Below are 9,240 nucleotides of genomic sequence, written 5' to 3'. Positions count from 1 at the left end.
GTGTTTTGGCTCAGTGATGATCATTCTCAGCAGGAGTGGAGATGGGCCCATGATGGAGAAATGGAGAACTGGCTTATCCACCTCAGTCTTTTCTGAGCCAGCCCCCACCTGCCTCTCTTCTTAATGCCAACCAATCAGGACATGACTCTGCCTGTCACTGCAATTAATCCAGAATGTGGCAGCTAGACTGGTGACTGGGAGCTGCCGCCAAGACCTACATTGCTCCCAGTACAGTTCCAAACACAATTCAAAGTGTTGGTGCTGACATTTAAAGCCCTAAACTACCTCAGCCCAGTATACCTGAAGGAGCATCTCCACCCTCATTGTTCAGACTGGACACTGAGGTCCAGCGCCAAGGGCCTTCTGGCAGTTCCCTCACTGTGAGAAGTGAGGTTACAGGGAACCAGGCAGAGGGCCTTCTTGGTAGTAGCGCCTGCCCTGTGGAACGCCCTCCCATCAGATGTCAAGGAAATAAGCAACTATCTGACTTTTAAAGACATCCGTAGGTGGCACTGTTAAGGGAAGTTTTTAATGTTTAATGCTGTATTGTGTTTTTAATATTCGGTTGGGAGCCGCCCAGAGTGTCTGGGGAAACCAAGCCAGATGGGCGGGGTATAAATAATAAATGATTAATATTATTATTATTGGCTCTGGTTCCACACACTGCTGATCTCCCCGCCTTCTGCCCCACTGGTCCCAATGAACCTCAGCTGCCTCTGGAATAGCTCTTGAGTCTTTCTAACTCAGCTTCCTTGTTGCTAACCAAAGCAGACCCAGGAAAGTGTCCCGTCCCATAGAAAGAGGTCTGCAGGCTGCTCTGATGAAGCTTTTCTGTTGGCACAGCTCAAATGCCCAGTTTGTACTTCATATTAACTCAAGCATTTGCAATTTTAATTCTTGCATTTTGGGAATTGCAGCTGTGTGAGGGGAATAGGGGTTTCCTAACAGCTCTCAGCACCCTTAACAAACGACCATTTTTTTCGCTCTATAAGACGCACCAGACCACAAGACGCACCTAGTTTTTGGGGGAGGAAAACAAGAAAAAAACCATTCTGAATCTCAGAAGCCAGAACAGCAAGAGGGATCGCTACACAGTGAAAGCAGCAATCCCTCTTGCTGTTCTGGCTTCTGTGATAGCTGCACAGCCTGCATTCGCTCCATAAGACGCACACACATTTCCCCTTACTTTTTAGGAGAGAAAAAGTGAGTCTTATAGAGCAAAAAATACGGTATAAGCTTTCCAAGATTCTTTGGGGGAAGCTGGGAGTGTTTAAAGCTGCATCACAGTGGTGTGGATGTGACTTTTGCCATTTGAACCTGGCTCCAGCTGACCCTGGAATTTTTGGGAAAAGGTTAGATCCCATAAGCCCAAAGCCTGCCCTCTCCTACTCAAAGGTGCACTGAATTTTAGCCATCTCATTTCTTCAGCTCCTGCATAGATAACCAGCAAGTTGGGCTGCCAGTGAGTTGAATAGATTGAACTGAAGATGAAATGGCAAGATGCAGAAGCTGAATTAAAGATGCAGGTTTTTCTAGGAACTTTGAATATGTATGATTCCTTACATCCTCCCTTGTATAACCACAGATGGCAAGAAATTTGATCCAGTTTTTATTTAAAGGCAAACCTACCAAATCCACATATTTTTAAAAAGGGACAAACCAAAACACCACCCTCTTCTCAAATTTGCTTTTTTCTTAATTTTAAAACGCAGTTCTCCAGCCAAATAGTGTGCACAAAGAATGCATACACCAGAGTGAAGTGCACACAAAAGCACATATAATAGTAAAAATAGCATACCAAAATGCACTTTATTAGAGGAAGTTGCTTTGCTAAAATTGGGGAAACAGGCACATGCAAATTTTGTGTGTTGGGAGAAATGGCCACTGAAAATATTTTCCTTTTCCTTCCCCACAAAGTGAGGGGGGTGCAGGAATGCTCAAACTAGCTGTGTACCTTGCCACCCCATGCTTGGCAGCTATGACATCTTCTATCCACATATCAATGTTTGGTCCAGGATTTCCCTTTGCATGGAGCCCCATCTCAAGGACACCGAATGCATACTCAGCCTGGATGTGACTGCCAAGAGCATTGGTAGTGACAACTGGAACAGCCAGACAATGTAGCATAGTGGTTAGACTGCAGGGGTCAGCAAACTTCTTCAGTAGGGGGCCGGTCCACTGTCCCTCAGACCTTGTGGGGGGGCCGGACTATATTTTGAAAAAATAAAAAAATAAAAAATGAACGAATTCCTATGCCCCACAAATAACCCAGAGATGCATTTTAAATAAAAGCACACATTCTACTCATGTAAAAATGTGCTGATTCCTGGACCGTCTGCGGGCCGGATTTAGAAGGCGATTGGGCCAGATCCGGCCCCCGGGGCTTAGTCTGCCTACCCATGGGTTAGTCCTGCAGTGGTTCTCAACCTTGGGTCCCCAGATGTTTTTGGCCTACAACTCCCATGATCCCTAGCTCACAGGACCAGTGGTAAGGGATGATGGGAGTTGTAGGCCAAAAACATCTGGGGACCCAAGGTTGAGAAAAGCTGGTAGAGGGTCGGACTAGGACCTGTGAGATCAGGGTTCAAATCCCCAACTGGCCATGAAGGCTCATTGGATGACCTTGGTTCAGTCGCTGCCTCTCAGCCCAGCCTACCTAACAGGGTTATTGTTGAGATTAAATGAGGGGGGTGAACCATGTATACCACCTTGATCTCCTTGGAGAAAAAGGTGGGAAATCAAGGCCATAAATAAATAAAAACTCCTTTCCCTTCCTTAACACACAGGGACTATTTTTGTGAAAATTCCTATACATAGTAGCAAATGGCTGTTTGTTTCAGTATGACTTAATAATGATCAGGATGATAATGTTCTTAAACAGCCTTCTGAAACAGGGTGAACCAGCAATAAGAAAAGCTAATGCTATTCTAGGCTGCATCAACAGAAGTCTAGAGTCCAGATCAAGGGAACTCATGGTTCCACTGTATTTTGCCTTGGTCAGAGCCCACCTGGAGTCCTGTGTCCCGTTTTGGGCACCACCATTTTAAGAAGGATATTGACAAGCTGGAATGTGTGCAGAGGAGGGTGACCAAGATGATCAAGGGTCTGGAAACTAAGCCTTATGAGGGAGTTGGGCATGTTTAGTCTGGTAAAGAGGAGACAGAAGAAATACGACGACCATCTTCAAATAGCTAAAGGGTTGTCACATGGAAGATTGAGCAAGCTTGTTGTCTCCTGCTTTGGAGGGTAGGACCCAAACCAATGAAGATTCCTGCTAAACATCATGAATAGCTTTCTGGTAGCAAGAGCTGTTTGATAGTGGAACAGACTCCTTCGGAAAGTGGTGGATTCTCCTTCCTTGGAGGTTTTTAAGCAGAGGTTAGATGGCCATCTGTGATGGATGCTTTAGTTGAGATCCCTGCATTAGCTGAGATGACCCTCAGGCTCCCTTCTATGGTGTTATGAAAGTTGAGCAGGTTGGGTGGGTGGAGTTTGGGGCAATGTATGTGCATGAGTTTTTAATGGGGGGGTCAGGGATCAGGAGCAGTGGTGGCTGGTACACATTGGGACTGGTGGGGTGGAAAGCAGGGAGACCAAGAGTGGATGGAGCCAGAGCCAAGGACAGAGAGAGCCACCTCCTGATTGGTTGTAAGAAAGAAGACAGGCAAGCAAGGGCTGGTTGAGGGCAACAGAGGTTGGCAGTGCTTCACTCACCTTAATAGAGCCGCATTTGCTGATGAGAAGTAGTCCTTGAAAGAAGCAAACAGTCTCCAGGTGAAGTGATGTAAGATCTTGAGTGGCTAAACTCCAATTACTTGACACTTCTTAATGTACAGTCAAGCCTTTCTTTGTTTAATTGCGGCTATTGAATCAATCAATTCTTTGAAAGCTCTTCAGTATCCCAAGGCAGCTTTGAGATTGCTTTGTTCCAAAGACCAATATTTACTTCAATGAGTTAGCCAAGGTCCAGGCATGGTCCATGCAAAAGAGAAGCAAGCTAACTATTCAACTCCCTATACTTTTTTAAAATATTGCATCATTGTTTGCAAACTGGCATTGCTGAATCCCACTGGCTTCTGTTCTGAAGGTAACCACAAGGTTGTTTGGGCAACAGATTGAGTTGCGCTCTTGGGTGGCAGAGAAAGGGAGATCATATGATATGTGAAATGCCAAACATATATTTTATATTTTTTATATATTTTTTAAAATGAGCTTGGTGCTTCTTTTTGCTCTCCTCTTCAAACGGTGTCTGTGACCCTTATTATTTATTGTAAAATAATCATAGGGAAATGTCAAATAACAGGGCAAAACTGCAAGGCGGATCACTCGTTCCAATTGAGATCAGAAAATGTGAAAAGCCTGTGTCCTGCCAAGGTTAAAGACGGGCAAATCAAGCTAATTCCAGTCTGTGCTTCTTTTTATTTCTATTTCTATATATACAGGCAACTCCCCACTTACAAAGAGGTTATGCCTCATATGCATAAGTGAAAATTGCATAAGTGAGGAATACCTTCTAAACACCCTCTAAATGTCCTCCCAGCCACTCTCTCTCCAAAACACTACTCTCCAAAAATTAAAAAAAATACTGTACCCCAAATATCCAGAACTGGAATTGTAGCTCTGGGGCTGGCAGGAGGCCAGAGAATATGCAGGAACATGGCTGTTGCTGCTGCTTCAGTTGTTAGGCGGTGTCAGGGGACTGCCATCGAAACAGGGGAGGGAGGCAGGGGGACTGTTGGGCTACAGAGAGCCTGCGAAGCTCCTGAGGAGCAGTTCCTCTTCCAGCAGTGAGAAAAGCCACCCCTCCAGTGGAGAAGAAAGGGAAGGGACCAGCCAAGTGAGGAAAGGCCTCAAGGATGCTGCTGAGAGCCCCAGCGCATCACCTAGCCAGGTGGGAAGCACACCACTTCCGTCGCCCAGCTTGCGCAGAGGGGAGAAACGCACGGAGGGGAGGAGGAGGCTTGGGGTGCCAAAGTTCTTATGCTGGGGGAGAAGCCGGAAGGGGCCACTCCCAGATTCTGCAAGTGACTGAGACGGACATGAACTTTGGTAGATCTGCACTGTAAATAGTTTGCACAATAAAACCTGTAAAAGACAGGTCGGAGTCATGCCTGTTTACTCACAAGCAACCACCACCAGCATCTAACAGGCGGGGAGGCTGAGCAGCCTAAACAAAGCCCTGTTGTGCCTCTGGTCTTTTTGGGGCTTCCTCTTCGGTCTCAGACACCATACACACACATCTCCCAGTGCCACACAGGCCAGTGCAGCCTTCTGTGATGTCATGCCAGGCCCTCTCAACATTGAGGAGACTGGGCTGCCTTCAAACAAATATTGAGGGGGCCGAAGACACCTCTGTCCCCTAGAGTTGGCGCATCTGCCACAAAGTGGTGTCCAGCCATTGCGGCTTCTGGCAAGATTTTGTGTTCTTTGTGAGATCTCATGAGATGACAATGAGATCGCGTGAGATTTTGTGAGATCTCACTGGAAGCTGGCACTGCTGCTGGTGGTGGCAGGGTGAGAGGCGTGCCTGTGGGGCACTGCCCCTTGAGCATCTGCCACCTGAGGTAACTGCCTCACACCACTTTATGGGCAGGCCAGCCCCTGTGGAATGGGGACTGACCAGGAGGTGACTGGAATGGAGCTTCTGAGCAGAATTGGCTGGCTGGCTGGCTGCAACCCTGAATGGGAATATTCTGCACAGCCACATTTTGCTGTAAAAAAAAACCCCTCCCCTCTTTTCACACACCACTTGATATTTATGGTTTTGGCAACATGGAGAAATTTGAGAACCAGGAAAAAGGAAATGTGTCCACTTACCCCAAAGGTTAGTTTTTGTTATATAGTTATACAAATAAAGCTGATTAAACAGCCTTAGAAACATTTCCTTTTCCAAAGGCTATATAAGGGGGAAATAAAATCTAGCCCCCCAGGTTTTCTTTTCTTTGGCATCAGTTGGTAAGTATAAGTTGATTTGATATTCCTAGGTAGTAACACAAAGAATTTGACAACAGTGGAGTTTCTACAGGGCAGCAACTGGACTTAATTTATGTGATTGGCAGATATTATTGGTAGTCACATTTTAGGGGAGAAGCAGACACATAACAACTTTTTTTTGAATAGGGATGGATTAATGAGAGCCAGAACGAAAGAACACCTAGCCGAATGTGCTTAAGGTGACTACCTGAGTGATCTTGTGGAGGTCTGGGGGAAGCGATAGTCAGTGGCAGAGGAACATCCACTTCTTAAGCCTTCATTGGCCAGGGCAGAAGGGTTGTAGTTCAGTGGCGGAGCATCCACAGGTTCAATCCCTGGAGTTTCAGGTAGGCCCGGGAGATGCCCCTGTTTGGAACCCTGGAAACCAGACACCTCAGTATTGTAAACAATACTGAGGTAACTGGATCAATGATCTCATGGGGTGGAGATCCTGGCAGGGCAGCTTTTTTCCCCCTTTCCCCCATCCTGTTATTGGAACTTTGTCTTTCCCCATCCCTTTTATTTCAATAGAAGAATAATATACTTCCAGGGATGGAGCAATTTTTTCTCCCTTGTCAGGCTTTGTGTGTAAGTGTTTTTCCAGGGAAATCAGAGGACTATGATCCTGAAGGTCCAACACCTTCTGTGATCTGTGCTGATGCACCCTGGCACATCCCAGACCCTCCAAGTGTCCCTATTTTCCAGGGACAACCCTCATGTAGAGAAGCCATCCTGGTTTCTGATATGATCCCGCAATGTCCCACTTTTCCTTAGGATATCCCTATTTTCATTGGAGAAATGTTGGAGGGTATGGAGTTATCTGACCCCTGAGCCGTCTGAAGGCAATCCTGTATAGGGAAGGTTTTTTTTTAATGTTTAATGTTTTTATTGTGTTTTTATGTATGTTGGAAGCTGCCCAGAGTGGCTGGGGCAACCCAGTAAGATGTGTGGGGTATAATTAGTAAAATTATCATTATGGAATGGGACGTCCCTATTTTCATTGGAGAAACGTTGGAGGGTATGACATCCACTTTTGAGCCCTGCCACCATTAGGGCATCAATGGCAAAGTGAGGGCAGCAGAGCTGTCACAATGAGGAGGCTTCCGATGGCAGAACTTTTCTGCTCACAAATCTCCAATGGCAGAAGCAGAACTCTGCAATACCTAATGATGCTTCGGTCACCCTCTCTGCTAGGATTATCTCTGTAATTGTACGCTTGGGATTCCCACTTTTGGGATTTCCAACTGCTGGTTTTCAGAGGCAGACTAGAGCAAGAACATAGCTATCACGACTATCATCACCCGCCCTTCACCATCAGTTCCCTGTGCCGGATGCGGAAATTTAAAATCCAGAAATTAAAAGCAATTAAAACAAATTACAGTCCTAGGTATAGGGTGGGTCCTGAAAACACAAATGTCAAGTGTCAAAGGCCAGGGTAGAATAGATATGCCTTTAGCATTGGAAAGCTGGTTAGAGCATGATGCTAATGCCAAGGTTGCAAGTTCGGTCCCCGTATGGGACAGCTGCAGAGTCCTGCATTGCAGAGGGTTGAGTTAGATGATCCTCGGGGTCCCTTCCAATTCTATGATTTTGTGAAGGTGTGCCTCTGTGGAGAAGGAGTTCCACAACTTAGCAGTGCCACAGATAATGCTTTCTCTTGGGTCACCATTCCCAAACTTCCAAGAGCGAAAGATCCACCTCTGGTTATCTTAATACCTGATAGGGTCTGTATGGAGGGAGGTGGTCTATCAGATATCTGGGGCCTAAGTCATTGAGGGCTTTAAATGCTAACACGGGCATCTTGAGTTGGGTCTGGAAACAAACTGGAAGCCTTATCCTCTCTTTTTTTAAAAAAAAAGTAATCCAAGATGGTAGCCATCACTACATTTGGGAGGGGGGGATTCCATAGTTTAACTGTGCACTGTGAAGAAGTATACTTTCTTTTCTTGTTCTAAATCTTCCAACGTTCAGCATCATTGGATGTCCCCAAGTTCTAGTGCTATGAGAGAGGGAGAAACAAAAAGTCCACTGCAGAAGCTATGGGAACACAAGGATTGTGTCATCCTGTTCAGGGTTTAAAAGCTACTGCATTGGAAAGCCAGTGCAGTACTGGGCTAGCATATTACGAGCTAGGATCATGGCAGCATGCAGTGATCCTTCCTTGGTTCTTCTTGTTCCCACAAAAGCATGACATTTAATTAAAAAGAATTGCCTTTCAAAAAAGCTTAACGTCCTCTTGTGCAAATGTTGATATCAAATATTTGTCGGCTATTCTGAGTTTGCAGCTGAAGCATGTTTGGTGGAAATTACTCTAGAGGTTGGAGCAATAAAATGCTGCACACTGACACTGGAGAGTATTTGATAGATTGACATACAATGGCATTAAGATCTGACAATGTTTGATAATGGCCTTGCGACGATATTGTGCATTTCATATTATTTGATAGCTGACATGCAATGGTAACTAGTTTGACAATATTTGACAATTGACTTGCAATGATACTGAACATTTATTGGAACTGATAGATGGCATGCAATAGTAGTTGAATTAAGACATGATTTGATACTTGGCAAGGGGTTGTATTTTAAACTTGACCAATCAAAGAACTTCCTAACATGCCTAATGAATTACTGGCATGCTTTATCACTTATCTTGAATGCTGCAAAAAGCTTTTATTCTATCTAGAAAATGAAAATGTACCTCAGAAATGTGATCCTAGCATGCTTTATTATTTTATACAAATGTTGAAAGAAATGAACAATTATAATTACAAAACAAGCTTCTACTGATATTAACGGTGTAGTCTTATACTGTGCTGTCTTCATAGAAATAAGTCCCATTGAGTCTGAAGGGGCTGGCTCCCCAGTAAGCAGGTATAAGGCTGTCCAGCAGGACAACCCAGTTTCACCAAATTTCAAAGTTTGAGTTCAAAGCCAAGGTCAAAATCTTAATTTCATTATGTGGAATTTCAATACAAAATTGACAAAAGATAACAAAAGGAAACTCAACATGTTCCAAAAATGTGCAGAGACACAACACTGTCCGGACATCATAGGCACATCAACAAAGGTGGTTACTGTATTGACCATGTGCTGCAATGCTGCAAACTATAAGAGTTTGGGGAGTGGTTGGTTAAAATTTCGTTCTTTAAAACTAAAGCTTTAGTTTTCAATTGGAGCTCAACTGAAATACGGTGACTCCTGAGTGCTTTAAAGCTGAGTCCATGAGTTTTTTATTTATATATTTTTCCCCTTATTAAAGTAAGT

Source organism: Podarcis raffonei, chromosome 14 (genome assembly GCF_027172205.1).
Source record: "Podarcis raffonei isolate rPodRaf1 chromosome 14, rPodRaf1.pri, whole genome shotgun sequence".
Lineage (NCBI taxonomy): Eukaryota > Metazoa > Chordata > Lepidosauria > Squamata > Lacertidae > Podarcis > Podarcis raffonei.
This window is presented reverse-complemented; position numbering follows the sequence as displayed.